This window comes from Mchenga conophoros, linkage group LG13 (assembly GCF_057382185.1).
Source record: "Mchenga conophoros isolate Kocher_MC1m ecotype Shallow Benthic linkage group LG13, M_conophoros_male_GT1.1, whole genome shotgun sequence".
NCBI lineage: Eukaryota > Metazoa > Chordata > Actinopteri > Cichliformes > Cichlidae > Mchenga > Mchenga conophoros.
The window spans coordinates 27,374,694-27,390,504 of record NC_140538.1 but is presented as its reverse complement, the minus strand read 5'-3'; the positions used below and the strand labels follow the sequence as shown (position 1 = coordinate 27,390,504).

The 15,811-nt window shown below is 39.3% G+C and overlaps 1 long non-coding RNA gene across 1 annotated transcript in view; it reads right to left on the bottom strand.

The window, feature by feature from the left end:
- Positions 1-4,247: 4,247 nt before the first annotated feature.
- LOC146561460 (uncharacterized) overlaps positions 4,248-15,811 on the bottom strand; it is a 38,386-nt gene continuing 26,822 nt past the window's right edge. The window contains exons 2-3 of the long non-coding RNA XR_014894888.1: positions 6,968-7,175; positions 4,248-4,521 (exon numbers count right to left, since the gene is read on the bottom strand). This is a non-coding gene — a long non-coding RNA (uncharacterized LOC146561460). The remainder of the gene's footprint in view (positions 4,522-6,967; positions 7,176-15,811) is intronic.

The following is a 15,811-nucleotide window of genomic DNA, read 5'->3' as shown; positions in this document are numbered from 1 at the left end:
TCTCAAAGACTAACACATGCCAGATCCATATGTGTAGATTAAACGGTGTGATCTGTAATTCATGAGCCGGCAGGAACCTCCACCCCCTCCATCATCTCCTCCCTCTTCTCTGTGCTCTCCTGGTCTGCAACCAGTGCAGACCCAGACGGTGGCAAACAAATGACCCCCCTACTTCATGTAATGGGGGATATTTGTGCAACATTTAATATATCACAGACACAGTGACTCAGTCCTCCAAGCTGGGAACAGTTATTGTAAATTCACACAGTCCATAAATTGTTTTACAAGGTATAGACTGAATGAGAGCACAAAGAAAAATCTGAATGTTTGGTGACATTAATACAGAAAATTTCATTGAAAAGACTTTATTATTTCAGGTTTTGAGCCCTCATGCAAATGTAAATACATACGACTGTTGCATTTAGTTTTAAACTTTGATATACTTACATTAAGCTACATACTGCAAAAAGAATCATATACGTAACATTATTATTCATTCATGTGTTTACATGAAACTTGCTGCTGGAAGTGATTTTTTGATTACTGGTAAATACTGTTTATGGGGCAAACAACTTGTTCTGAAGGATGTCTGGGAACTTCCTTAGAACCATGTCAAGTGGTCTGAGCATCTGACTAGGATACCTCCTGGTGAGGTGTTTCGGGCACCTCCAACTAGGAGGCCCAGGATCGACCCAGGACAAAGCACCTGCTTTGATAATACCTCAGTATCCCACCAGAAAGGTGAAGGAGTGTCTCTGGTACAACCCAGACCCCTCTACAAGATTTTAAAATTTCCATTATTACCAAACACATAATGCAGAACAACTGTTTTGTACTTTAAGTCTCGCTTCTTTAAAAAAAAAAGTTGTTTATATGGAAAACAGAATATGGAAATATTAAATCCGTATTATCAGCAAAGCCAAACTGAAATACAAAACCAACCTAACAAATGGGTATGATCAAACCAAGACAACCAACCAAGGAGAAGAGAATTGCAGAGCAGTGCAAAGTTGAGGAAGAAGGTAGTTGAGAGTCAGTGCCCTGCTCAAGGGTCTGTGTTGAGTATTAGCACTTTCCTCTACTCACTTGAAACTGTCGGTCCATGCTTTGAAGGAACAGTGACGCCAGTGACTTCATATCTATCATGCAGTAGAAGCAGTAAATATTTACAGAGACTGTCAAACCACAGTTGACAGCTGAGATGAAAGTGTTAGTGCAGCCAAAGACATAAAAAGAAGAGGATGGCACAAAACAAAGTAAAAATAATGTATATGTGCAGTTTTACAGCAGCCTTGTTGCTGGTGTACACACTCAGTGGATGCCAACCTAATCTCTAATGAATATATCAGTCAAAAACGGTGCCACAATGAAAAGTATAAATTTAATTAATGTGTCTAATTAATCATTTTCATCCTCTGACAAAGCTTAGCCTACTTATGGTTATGCTGTGCGGTGCATTCATCAAGCTCGGCTTATTTTGCTTTTGTTGGAGTTTCAGGTGGTCTTGCCCTGTTGATGCCAGCTGACAAAAGTATTATTACATTCAGCTAGTAGAAAGATTACAGACACTTCCTGCTCTCACTGATTCACACAAACCAGAAATCCTCCTCCTTCCCCTTTTTCTCTTCACAACTGAAATCATAGTTGTGAGACTCCTGAGTACAGAGTATTAGTGTACCAATTCTAAGCTTCCCCAAAGTATGTTGATGGATATAACTAGTATGACATACACACTGTCCAAGCAAAGTAAAAAGATGATCAGGTAAAAATGTCAACATCTTTAATAACCTTATGTGTTCTGTTTCATGAGGCTCAAACACAAAGAGTCTCTTCACTCACATAACACTTCACATATAGGGAACTTTTTACCCTTCTTATAAATCACTATAAGTGCCTTTACTTTCAGCTAGTCAAAACACTCACAGGTGCCATCCATCATTGTGTACATATAGAGAGCAGAATGAAGGTAAGGGCTTAGACAGCACTCTGAAGCCATCAGTCTTTTCTGTTGAAGAAGATGAGACATAATATTGACTTACAAAAAGAGCAGTTCTACAGTAAACTTTTAATTTTGTAATACTACTACAAACTACTACTACTTAAGACTGGTAACTTAGATCATGCACAGTTAAGCCCATTTAGCATTTGTAGTGGTGGCTCTGTGCACCACCAGCGCCACTGTGGGCTTTAAATCAGTGATTGAAATGCAGAATTCCAGCTTCAAATCAAGGAGTTTATTTTAACAGCCACGTTCAATACACAATCCCCAGAGGATCAAAAATACAAGTCATAAAGAGGAAATCAATGATTACAGTATTTCATTTTATTTTTAACACATAGCTAAGAAATACTGAATAGTTGTTCAGTGAGAAAAATAACAAGTGCACTTATTTATCTGGACATAGCCCTGCAGAGTCCACCTAGCACTCTTGAATGAACTCTCCATCAGAAAACGGTTTACTGCCTTTTTTAAGAGTTTGTGGGATATGACACAACATATTTGCAAAAGTGCTCCGACGTTTTTGGAGATGTTTGTTACCCACCAAGTTGATAGCTAGCCGGGGGTTCAAGGGTCACTAGAGCCGGCCAGAGCAGTGGATTCCCAGCACATCGTTTTCAGACCCCTGCGGTCTTTCGCTACTCAGGTTAAACATGATATATAAGTCACTTAGATGACTTAAAAATGTTATTGTTTGGCTTTTTTCAGTGTTTTATTTGTCCCTGAGTAAATCGGTTTGACTGAGATTAAAGATTAGATTAGATTTGATGGTCGAGAATTTACGCCAGTGTCCTGTTATATTTTAGATAGCAAGAAGCAGATAGGTGAGTTTATTAAACTCCACCGAGACAGCGGTGACGCAAATCTGAAAGCTAGACCATCCCATTTCACAGCCTCGCACTTCCGGCCTTCTCGGTCTTCGAAGGAAGACTCGGCCCACATAAACCAAGAAGGCCGGGTCCTACGAAGGATGCGGCCTAGGTTTTGGGACACAGCTATTATGTAGTGGGCTTCAGATAATGGACCGTTTCTCACGTTCTCTATAATTTTCTCTTCCTATCATTCTGGTACAAGTTTATCTTGGTTCCATTTGCCCAAATATTTTTCTTTAGAATTGTCCAGGCTCTTGACTGTTGTTTGATTGTAGGCTTAACCAAAGAATGAATTCTGTGATCATCCACTTTGGTTGTCTTGTATGGTCTCAGACCTTTTGGTGATGGTGAGCTGACCAGAGTCGTGCACATGGCTGTAAAGGATTCATTATTTTTAAAGTTTGCCAAAATGTTTATCACGATGTAAAAAAAAAAAAAACCCTCTAGAATTTGTGCAAAGTGAGGCAAATAAAAAGATAATATTACTTAAAAATAGAGGAAGTCCAGCATCTGTCTGTGATATTTGAATACATTTTAGATTTTACTCTGTATGAACTCTTGCTAATAGATACCTTGAATTATATGCTGTATGCTTACCTTTCGCTCCACATCTGTGAAATCTACCTCCTGCACAAAGTAGTTGTTTTTTTCACAGTAAAGAATCATGACTTTTTTTATATAAGGTGTCTGATACGAGTCATTTCTGAAGAAGGCTTTAGGTCAGAAGGTCATTCAATGGCTGGCAATGGGAGACACACACACAGCATATGAGTGGTATCAATGAAAGACGGAGAAAATGTGATCCTTTACTAAGGGCAACATGCTGGAAGCTAACATAATATGACATCTGAACTGAAAACAAATCAGGAGAGTGGGCAGCAACAAAGGATTGTTAGGATTAATCAGCAGGACAGCAGTGAGCAGGGTCATGGGTGAAGATGGGGAGCATGACTGAATCTCTAGCACATATCATAGCATCCCTAGAAGATGGAGCTAATTAGTCAGTTTATGTGTGCGTGCCAAAAAGGGGGAAAAAAGGAAAACTCTTTTTTTCAGTAATAATTTCGTCACTTTGACGAAGACAAATCCTGTCATCACATTTATTCTGTCTACGGATGATATAAGACAAGTACCATCAAATTTCTGACAGAGCAGAAGTTATGGATTCCTAGATACTTAACAGGATTAAGACTAAAAGGAATTTCAGACTGTAAGTTGCTGTAGTAAGTAGCACTAAGTGGAAAAGCCAGTATATCTATAGGCTAATACATAAATTGTAATTGTATAACCTGAAAAGAAGCCAAGACTCTAGAATGTATACACAATTAACAGTCCATCTTATACATATAGAAGTAGATCATCTGCATAAAAGGGACAGTTCAATTCAATTCAGTTTTATTTATACAGCGCCAAATCACAACAAAAGTCGCCTCAAGGCGCTTTATATTGTAAGGTAGACCCTACAATAATACATACAGAGAAAAACCCAACAATCAAATGACCCTCTATGAGCAAGCACTTTGGCAACAGTGGGAAGGAAAAACTCCCTTTTAACAGGAAGAAACCTCCAGCAGAACCAGGCTCAAGGAGGGGCGGGGCCATCTGCTGCGACCGGTTGGGGTGAGAGAAGGAAGACAGGATAAAGACATGCTGTGGAAGAGAGACAGAGATTAATAACAAGTGTGATTCAATGCAGAGAGGTCTATTAACACATAGTGAGTGAGAAAGGTGACTGAAAAGGAAAAACTCAATGCATCATTGGAATCCAGCAGCCTACGCCTATTGCAGCATAACTAAGGGAGGACTCAGGGTCACCTGGTCCAGCCCTAACTATATGCTTTAGCAAAAAGGAAAGTTTTAAGCCTAATCTTAAAAGTAGAGATAGTGTCTGTCTTTTGAATCCAAACTGGAAGCTGTTTCCACAGAAGAGGGGCCTGAAAACTGAAGGCTCTGCCTCCCATTCTACTTTTAAATACTCTAGGAACAACAAGTAGGCCTGCAGAGCGAGAGCGAAGTGCTCTAATAGGGTGATATGGTACTACAAGGTCATTAAGATAAGATGGGGCCTGATTATTTAAGACCTTGTATGTGAGGAGCAGGATTTTGAATTCAATTCTGGATTTAACAGGAAGCCAATGAAGGGAAGCCAAAACAGGAGAAATCTGCTCTCTCTTTCTAGTCCCTGTCAGGACTCTTGCTGCAGCATTTTGGATTAGCTGAAGGCTTTTCAGGGAGTTTTTAGGACTTCATGATAATAATGAATTGCAGTAGTCCAGCCTGGAAGTAATAAATGCATGAACTAGTTTTTCAGCGTCACTCTGAGACAGGATAGTTCTAATTTTAGAGATGTTGCGCAAATGGAAGAAAGCAGTCCTACATATTTGTTTAATATGTGCATTGAAGGAAATGTCCTGGTCAAAAATCACTCTTGACCAGCAAATAACACATCACAATGCAACTTTGATTTGCTGTTTGAGTGTCAGCTTTGGTGGCCAAGAAAATCCCCCAAATCTTAGATGTAGGATCTGGTATCAGGTCCATGTCTCATAATCTCACATCATGTATTGGTACTGACAAGATACTTAGGCAACCTAGCTACAATTATGTGTTCAGTTGGGGCATATCTTTTATTAAAATTAGGGAGGAAAACACTTCTGAGGCAAAATCCATACAGTTTAGACAAGGCTGCAAAGCTGGAAGCTAATCAATAGAATCAATCAGCTGGTTAATGATTTTGAACAGATTATGACGTTTCTTTGTGGAGCATGGAAGCTTCGGGAAGTAATTTGTATGTTTCCTGACTAATACATGCCTCCCCTTTAACAATGAGCTGACATTTATGGGCTTTGTGGATGCCATCGTGTTCTCAGCAGGAACCCAAATTTTTCACTGAGCAATTCAAGTATGAAGACAATAGCCTGAGCAGGTGATTTAGGATCACTTTGCTCCTTGTTGTTTCACACACACCCTCCAAACAGAATAACAGGACAAATTGCATTGGCTCTTCTGCTATTTATTCTTTTTCCTGTTTATTCCACTGTGACTCTTAAAGGGCAAAAGGGAGTGCTCAGTTGAATGGACCAGAAGCTATTTTATGATTGCCAACATCAAACTCAAGCCTGTTTAGGTGCCTATGATGTTACGTTTGTGCCGTAGGTGTGTGTTTCCTCAGTATACTCTGCACAACAAATCATTCACTGCCAGCTCAATGAGGCTACATCTTGCTCATGTGTCGAGGGGGACATTATTCACAAAGTGGCCAAACTGCTGAAACGAGAGGTGGCAATGTCAGAGACTGAAAAAGCCATCAGACAGGAGAGGGTCATAGACAGCAACGTGAGCAAAGAGCTTACAGGATAAGTGTTTGCTGCTCTGTACAAATGTATTAAATAAAGAAGCTGAAGCTCCTGTTTTAGGAGCTTTAGTCCAAAAGCATTAAAGTTGAAGTGTTAATTGGCATCACCATCACAAACATCCACACTGCATGGAGAAGGGCCAAAACCGGTATTTAAGAACAGCAGCATGCCCTGAATGGATAATCCCTCACACCAGGTAATAGGCGGGTACAGTTCATTCTTTTGTAGGTGGTTGCTCTATATGTACAAAAATCACGTCATTTTTTAAAAATTAGCAAATCAAAGTGTCAACACTGTAACAACGTAGAATAGCTGGCCAGCCATGTAACATTCAGGTCAGCAGGATTATTTTGGATTTGTACACAATGTAATGTACAGCAACCCATTTACCTTATAGGAACTTCTCTGTTTTACAAAAAGATAAAAAAACAATACAAATATTTAAATAAAAATACTTAATTATATATATAATGTCTCAGGTGCCAACCACTGAAGAGACCAGCTAGCCAAAGTTCAGCAAAGCTCACCTCTATATATGAATACTGTCATAATACCAGTGCAGGAGCATGGGCTCCGTAGCAAAGGGAATTCACAAACTAGCAAAAATTTAAATTTTTTTCAGGGAAGAAGAGGATTTGACCATTTGACCAGAGGAGTGCCCAAGAGAAGATGATGGGTTAGTGCAGAGCTGAAGGTGAGCGTTTCATGTGTGTTGTTAATAGTGTCGTTGATTTCCTTACTTGGGATTTTCCTTAATTTGCAGATCAGGAGGTTTGTCAGGGTATTTCCAGGGTTTGGAAGCTCTGGAGAGCGGCCAGGCAGGTAAGTGCAAGTCTGGTGAGAATGACCAGGGCTGAGCTGGTCTTTAAATCCAGGGAAGTGAATGGAGACGAGGGGCAGGATCGATGGCTGAACCAGTGACCCAACAGGACAGCTCAATACCCACTCCTGAGAGAAAAAAGAATCATAAAAACAACACTATCTCATTTTGGAAAATAAACAGTGTAGTGCATTACATTAACAGCTGCTGCCGTCAGCTTCTCAGAACAAGTTTGTGCTTTTAACACCACAGTCATTCTCCACACGCACAATATGTTCATCAATATTCATAAGATGTTTGCAAAGGCCATTGACAGTATATGAGAGTAGTAGAAGGACAATGAGACAAAGATTGTTTTTAATTGTTTTCTTTTTACTACATAGGCTGTGTGGACAAGTATGCTTTTGAAATGATGCCTATCCAGTTTTACACACTCGCCCCCTGAGATCAGAAGACTGGCCTCTCATCAAAATGAGCATGAAGCCATAAAAGAATAAGGGCACTCAGAGAGTGCATCCTTCAAGGCCAGTGCCCTAGTTTGCATTTGTAAAGAAAGCAACCCAGATTTTCAACAGATTTTAATGGGTTCTTCCTTTGCTTATGTCCATCGCACCATCAGTTTGTTAGCTTTTCTTTAATGTGCCCGACAAATAGATGGACAGAGAAAAAGACACAGCAAATTAAGAGCAATGATTTTTCTGTAAAAATCTGTTCAAGTAAGTAGTTAACATTGAACGTAAGTGCAAAATGTACTTCATAAATGTGTGTTTCACAGGCTGTAGTGTGTGACACAGTGGGAGTGAGAGACATGAAGAGAATAACGTGAAAATGAGAGGTTCTAATCAGGGTTTGAATCGCAAATGCCGCATGAAAAGAAAAAAAATAGCAAAAGACACGTTTCTGAATGTTACGTTTCGGTGTTGTCAGTGTGTTGTTTTTGGCGTGACTGTTATGTGTTTCCTGTTTTACTTTGAAAGTCTGTGTTATCTTAGTGTTTTCAGTTTACGTTTCCCTGTCTCGTCAGTTCTGAGTTGCCCCAGCTGTGTTTCCCTCTTGTTGTCCATTTTCCTGATTGCTCCCTCTAGGTATTTAAACCCTGTGTTTCAGTGTGTCATGTTCGTGATCTCCCCCGTGTTGCAAATAGTTTGGTGTTTTGTTGTAAATAAATAGTTTGTTGTAAATAGCTGTAAATAGATTTGTCGATACTTTCGTTTTGGGATTTTGGTGGTGAGCTTTAGTGGGTTTTTTTCTGTGGGGTTTTTTTTTTTCTTTATTTTTACTTTTTTCGTGTTGCACTCCGGTTGCCTAGGCTGGGGTGTAACATGAAACACAGACACTATTTTTGCTGTATAGAGATAAACAGTGATAACATGCTTTGGTTGAAACATTAATTCCGAGAATTTAAATGAATGAATAAGTGCATTTAATTCATTTCACTACAGTAAAGAATTATTTATGGAAGAGGATTAAGGCCACCAGAAAAACAAAACGTGGGCACATCTTTATTTTTCTTCTTTTCCAGAATTCTGAGAAAAAAGTCAGATTTCTGAAATTCAAACCTTTTTCTCAAAATCCTGACTTTAATTTCAGAATTCCAACTTTAATCTCAGAATTCTGACTTTTTTCTGAGAATTCCAACTTTTTTCTCAGAAAAAAAGTTTCCTTTATCAGAATCCTGAAAAGGATATGGCAGAAATGTGACTAGACTGAGCAACATTAATTTTACTCTTCAGATAGTATGCATGAATATTTTATATTTTATAGGAATATTGTACTCATTTGTTTGCATTTACAGTCTGATACTTAGACAGTTATATGTCACAGAGAATATACACCCACCACAACACCCATAAAATAAGCTGGCATTGCTCCCCGTCGGCCTTCTTAACAACAAAAAATAGATCAGGAATAATAATGCTGTTATACAAATCTATTAATTCTTTTGACTATAGGAAAGATTCTGCATTTATTTAATTGCTTTCATCTGTCCTAATTATGTACTGTAGCATCATAGCACAGGATGCATAGTTGTATTTACTCATCTGGCTCCTAATAATCACACTTTATTGTAATATATGAAGTTCACAAAGACAGTTTTCTTGTCACTGGTTGATTGCATTGCACTAATCTGAATTCACTGAGAAGTCTTGCAAGAAGGAAAAAGGAAGGAAGGAAGAAGGAAAAACCAGTCTCATTTAATTTGCCAATAAGAGTAACGATTCATGTGACAATTGTGTCTCATGTAGCATCACATATGACCTTGAACTTGATCTTGAGTACAGCTTGGATGAGGAGATGTTAGGTATTCACTGTGTACATGTTTCACTCAATTCTGATCAACACTGTAGGACACTTCTTTATCGCATAAGCTCATTGGTCCTTCAGCTGGATGAACAAGTAACGTTTCTGAGTCCATGCATCTTTTATGATTTTATATCATGCACTTTTATGCTCATTTAAATTCTTGTTTGCTCTGTACCTGTTGCTTTCCTATGTATTAGTGACAGTTATCTGCTTGCATATTTAGTACTTGCTTTGGTCCTATTTCTATTATCCTCCTCCTATACTCTATCTTACTTGTTAAGCACCTTGGCATACCCTTGGCATAAATAAAGTTTATTATTATTTATTTATTATGCATCAAAGTGGTCCAGTCTGACAGATGCAACAAAGGCCCTCTGTAAGGATGTACCACAGGCAGGGTTCAATGATCCATTAAAATGTTCTCTTGCACATTACCACTGAGTGCAATCCTTTGCTTTGGTTTTTAGAATGAAAACTGTATAAAAGCTTTCATGCAAATTAGTTCTTTATATAAGGAGCTGATCACCCAGTGTTGCATTTTGTTCTTCAATGACATGTTAAGAAACTTATTAAAACTGAACTGGAGACTGAACTTGGACTTTTCTTCTCTCGTGTTAGTGAATTGAGGATTAAAAAAATAAGAAAATTAAAAAGTTAATTTCATGTTAAGCAAAAAGTCAGTCTCAAAGCAAGCATACTGTCACGGTCCTGGGCCATGTTGGCCCAGTATTCTTAGTTCTCATGTATATTTGTATTCAGTTCCCTGTTTAGGCTCTGTTTCCTGAGTTGCCCTGTTGTGTTGTTCCCTGAGTGCTTTCCCTTTATGACTCTCACCCCCTGTGTGCCCCTCTGTGTATTCATGAGCCCTCGTCCCCTTTCGTGTTTATTCCGTGTCTCCCCTGCCCGTTATGTTGGTGTTCTACTCGTTCTCTCTCCTCCTGTCTGAACCTCTGTACTTCCTGTTTCGCCTCGCCCGTCTCCCCGCCAGTGTTGTGTTCACTCCTGCCATGTCTCGTGATTATTATCAGTGTCACCTGTGTTCCCCATGTGCTCCCACTCTGCTCGTTAACCCTTGGTGTATTTATGTCTGCGTCTCCCTCAGTGCTGTGTCGCGTTCTCCCTCATGTTGTGTGGATCTTCCTGTGTCTACCTGCGAGTGTTAGTTTACTTTTCCCAGTTTAGTTTTGTATTTCCTGTGTTCTGCTGTGCCAGCATTAAAGCTGTGTTTCTCGAGTTCATCCCCGTGTCTGTGAGTTTTGCATTTGGGTCCTCCTCCTGCTTGCCACACAGCGATCCATGACACATACAGATGTCTACAATTTATTATTCACACCTTGTGAATCAGCCTTTTGTAATCTTCTATTTTTAGATGAGCTAAGTAGCACAGAGCTAAAGAGCTAAATAGTTTCTGCTTAGCTTAATGACAGGGGTTTGTGATCGTTCTGCACCTCCAGCTAATGAACAATTAAAACTGATAGTATATACCATCAAATTACTTAATTTTTTATGTTCTTCAGTACACTGCTAATATTAGTATCTAGCTAGTGTAAATAGTGTTTTCAGTTGTAGTTTCAATCGCAAGTTTTCTGTTTCAGCGATATCAGGAACCACATAAGCTGTTTCTGTGCAGACACACAGTGTGTATGCAACCTAATGCACAGTTGCTGTGTTTTATAAACTCACTTTAACCCCTGGTTAGCAGTCATATGTAAAGTTTAAGGATGGCTGCTGTAGTGTTGTAGGTGGACCATCCAGTGCATTTGTAGTCTGAACACTTTTTTTTTGAACCACTATAGTCCTTTAGTGTGAATATGGTTGATAGCTTATTTTACTACGGGTTGCATTTGTTAATAGCTAAAGATCTGAGTGGAAATCTGGTTGCTGCATTTGTGTGGGTAACTTCAGGCATCACATTGATGAATGAGAAAAGAGGAGCTACGGTAGAGGTGGGTTGCAAAACAGCTTGCAGATGTAAATTAAGTGTGGGTAGGCGAAAGCAGATTAAATAATGTGCCCTATATGAGATTTGCCAGTTGGATGTGTAACGATGTCAGTTGAGCTCATCGCCAACTTCCACACAGCTCCAGGCCGTCCTTGCATTCTCCTCTAATGCCTCATCAGTTACTATCCACAGAACAGATCAGTGAATATCTTTTGTTTCACACCACCTCAAGAAAACAGAGTAAAGAGACGGTTGTGCATGAAAATCCTGGACAATTAGCACTTTCACAAAATGCTTGGGTACCAATAGTCATGCCATGTTGCTAAGATGGACTTTTTCCTATTCTGATGAGCGCATTTTCAAAATATTCATATTTACATGCAATATTAACAGAACAGTGTTTTCAAGTCATCCTGGGAATATTTGCCAATTATATAATTCTACTGAGGAAAGCGGCTGTTGAAAACAACACAAGTGTATGAATGTTGTCAGCTTAACAAGATGAGTCATTTGTCAGGGCTTCTGCTCTTTAAAGGGCCCGGTCTAATTGCTGGTGTATAAATATTCCTCAGCATCAGTCTTTTTTCCTCAAGATGAAAAAGGACATTAGGGCTTTCTATTTCCCCCCACACTTTTCTTCCCATCATTAATTGATAAGATGTCATCATTTTGTCAAGGCTTCAGTGTTAATATTTTATCTCAGCAGGAGAAAAAAAAGCAAAAGCAGAAGATTGTGAATTCTGATGAAATGGACCTGAATGAAAAGACTCCGTGTTGTTGGTGCCTTTTGGGTGATTCAGAGGGAGACTAAAAATAAATCTAAATGTCAGTGATAGATTTTAGCTGGAGTAGGTAATGGATTTAAATACTTGCTAAATTGGGCTCTAAAATAATTAGTCTTGAGAGATTAGAATATTCTCTTTCACCTGCTCGGAGATGAGTCACTTTGGCACAGTAGTCTACTTGGTTAATTACACTTTTCTTTCAGTGCGTTTGTAAATCATCTAATCAATTTGCAGACATGCAGGTATTGCAAAATCAATTCTATTGATTATGTTAAAGTTGATATAAACTGGAGCTGTCAGAAAAGCTTTAATTCTTTCATTACACGTTATGGCATTCATAATTATTATCTGAATTGAATCTGCTCAGGTTTCCTGTCATCCACCAATCTCGGTTGAATCGGGCAGGCAGCTTTAAATTCTGTTTAACAGCTTCTTGCTGTCATTTCAGTGTGTGCACAGCTGCTCCATCGCAGTGCCTTCACTTTCTATGGTTGCTTGATTTGCCGATGGTTTCTAATTTGGGCTTCAAACACCTGCAGCAAACTCATCAAAGTGTACTGTAGCTCTGTACTTTAATTATATTTACTCTGACAGGCACCAGTGTAAGATGGTCAAAGAGGGCCCTGCCTATCGCGGTGTATCATAACATTCATTCTACTGCCTTCCTTTGCTCCTTTCCAGCATCTTACATTTGTGTTAGCTTTAGCTAATTAAAGTAGATTAGCAAGCGGTGGCCTCACAGCGTCGCTGCCATAACATGTTATAATGTTAGTGGTCAATGGAAGAACCAGAACTAAAAGAGATGAGGCAGATGACACCTAAATAAAATGATTACTGTTAGATTTTTTCCTGTTTCTTCATGACATGACCCTCACATACTGTATATATAGCTTTTAGGCAACTTCTTTTGTGCTCTACATGTCCAGTCTCCTATATTTTCTAAGTACACCTAGCACACCATGCTAGTTTTTTAAAGGTTTCAATGCTTTTCCATTTTTTCATTGGAAAAGCTTGTTGGGAATTACCTTGTTGGTGCCAAAATACAATTTTATGCCTGTCAAACTCTGTTATCGTTATTCTCATACTACAGAAATGCAAAGAATTTTATGTGTTTTTGCAAAGGTTGCTAGTAACAAAGTGCCTAAAGATACAAATTAGGTCTAAAATGAGTATTAAAACTATTTTATTTGTGTTTTTGTAACCCAGTGAGTTTACACGACTCAGTAATGCACTACAACATGTTATTGTTAATTGGGATTTATCATTACTCTGTTAATCACTGAGTTGATCAAAAATAAATCAATAATAAAAGATAAATACCGTAATTGTCGGGCTACTTTTTGCACAAGCTTTGAACCCTGCGGCTTTTAGTCAGGTGCGGCTTTTCTATGGATTGTCCATGATTTTTGTCATATCGTAAGACGATTTGTTTTGTTTGTTCCGCTGTTGTACGGCACTACGTTGCCTGGCGGAAGGGCATGTGATCAGACACACAGTATCTGGGTTCAAGAGTGGTATGTTGGTCACGTGTCCATCCGCCAGGCAACATAGTGCCGTACAAGTAGCGCGAAAAACAAACTTCAAATTAACGCTACGCGTTCAGCGGGAGTCGTGGATGACGAGCGGCGATAAACTTGCGAAAAGCAAGTTATGCTCAACTCCACCGGTGGATTCTGACAGCGTGGAAAAGTGTGAAAACATCCACAATCACCAACGGATTTCGAAGGGCTGGACTGCTGCATGATGGAGAGGAGGACACCGCCACGGCCCTTCTGAGGGTGTTTGACTCTGACACTGACAACGAGGATTTCTTTGGTTTTGTAAGTGACAACGAAGGAGAGAAGCTGAGAGTGGATGACGTAGCCATCCTGAGCCTGTTCGTATCCGACACTGGAGAAGAGGACTTTGGTGGTTTTAGTGCGCAGGAAGATGGTGGTGAATGACTTGACTTTTCTTCTTGTTAAAGCCGTGTCACTGCACCTGAGCCTAAAAGGTAGTCTGAATCTATTTTTCTGGTGTGCTGTAGGTTATTGTTATGTACTACATTTGTTACTCATTTATGAAGCACAGTACATGTTTCGTACTTGTAATTACCGCTACTTGTACATATACCTAAAAAGTTATGCAAATATGTACCCATAACTTGTTTTTCAAAATATTAATAAAAGGGGTGTCTCCAAACAGCCATCTCTTTCCTGACAATTCCCTTTGTGCATATTCTCTTACATATGATAAGTCAACATTGAAACACCTGCGGCTTTTGGTCAGGTGCGGCTAATGTATGTACAAAACAGGATTTTCCCCTGATTTTAGCTTGTGCGGCTAATATTCAGGTGCGCTTTGTAGTCCGGGAAATACGGTACTATAAATATAAGAATAAAACCCAAAGAGTATATTTAACACCCCTACTGGTTAGGAAGGAACAAGCCCCGCCTTCCCCTGCTTTGTACCGTCACGTGCTCAGACACAGAGAGAGACGGAGGTGCACGAGACCATCGCTGATTTTCACCGCCAAGCTTTTCGCTGGAAAATAACTATTAACTTGATAAATTGAGCAAATATCCATACCGGAGATCTGCATGGACCTTGGAGAAACGGACCTGATTTATTGTGAACATTTCGGACCTTGAAACCATCGCAGTGAGTCAGAAGCTGTTAAGCTAACCTTGAAGCTAAAAAGCTAACAAGAAGTTAACAGGGAATATAATGGCCCAATTTCAATGTTGTAGATCTGCGCGGGAGCGGATGAAGTGGACAAGATCCTCTCTGAGAGTTGAACAAGATCCTCTCTGAGAGTTGAACAAGATCCTCTCTGAGAGTTGAACAAGATCCTCTCTGAGAGTTGAACAAGATCCTCTCTGAGAGTTGAACATTAGAAGTGTGCTGGTGAGTTAAACTGGGACTGGGCGAATCAGGCTAATTGAAAAGCTAACTAGCCTAATGCTCATAGCTGCAGCTGTAGCTGACCACGTTTTCACTGTGGGAGAACACACGGGGTTTCTCACGGAGTTCAGCCATTTTGAGCACTCAGCTTGTGTGCTGTTGATGTTCTAGTATTACTTGTTGAATATTAAACGCACTAAAATTAGATGATGGAATAAGTTAATGTTGATCTTAAAGGTCATGAATCTACTTAATTTTGTTACATTTGATGCTTGAGCAGCACTGGATAGATGTCCGTGTGTATTCTTACTGTGCTGATACGTTACCACATACTGTAAAACTACAGCCTGTGAGTTTTTGTATATTCTTTTGGTAATTTTATTCTGTACATTGAGTGTAAATAATATATTGCTTCATTGCTATGCAGTGTAAAGCAATGCTCCTGTAATTCAGTTAAAGGGCAATACTGAAAAAACAAAAAAACAATCTACCATAGTTTATGGTTTATTTCTGATTTCTGATAGAATTGTGCACCTTAATGATAGAATAAGCTGATTGTGATTTAAAGATTGCATTCATGATTAAGATGCACTGTATAGACTATAGTTAGAAATTAGAATTAATGTTTTGTGCTTGTTTTGTTATAGCACTTACATTATTTACATATGGCCATGTATATCATTAGAGCGTGAACTGAATTAGTAATAGTCCTGTTGTTTACAGGCTAGGTTTTTTTTTTTTTTTATGGGATCGTGAGACCTGGATCTCTTCCTGACGAGGAAGATGGCGAGCCTTTCCCTTTGAACCGAACCACAGCCATTCCGAGTTGGCCCAGAAGGGCAGGTTGCGC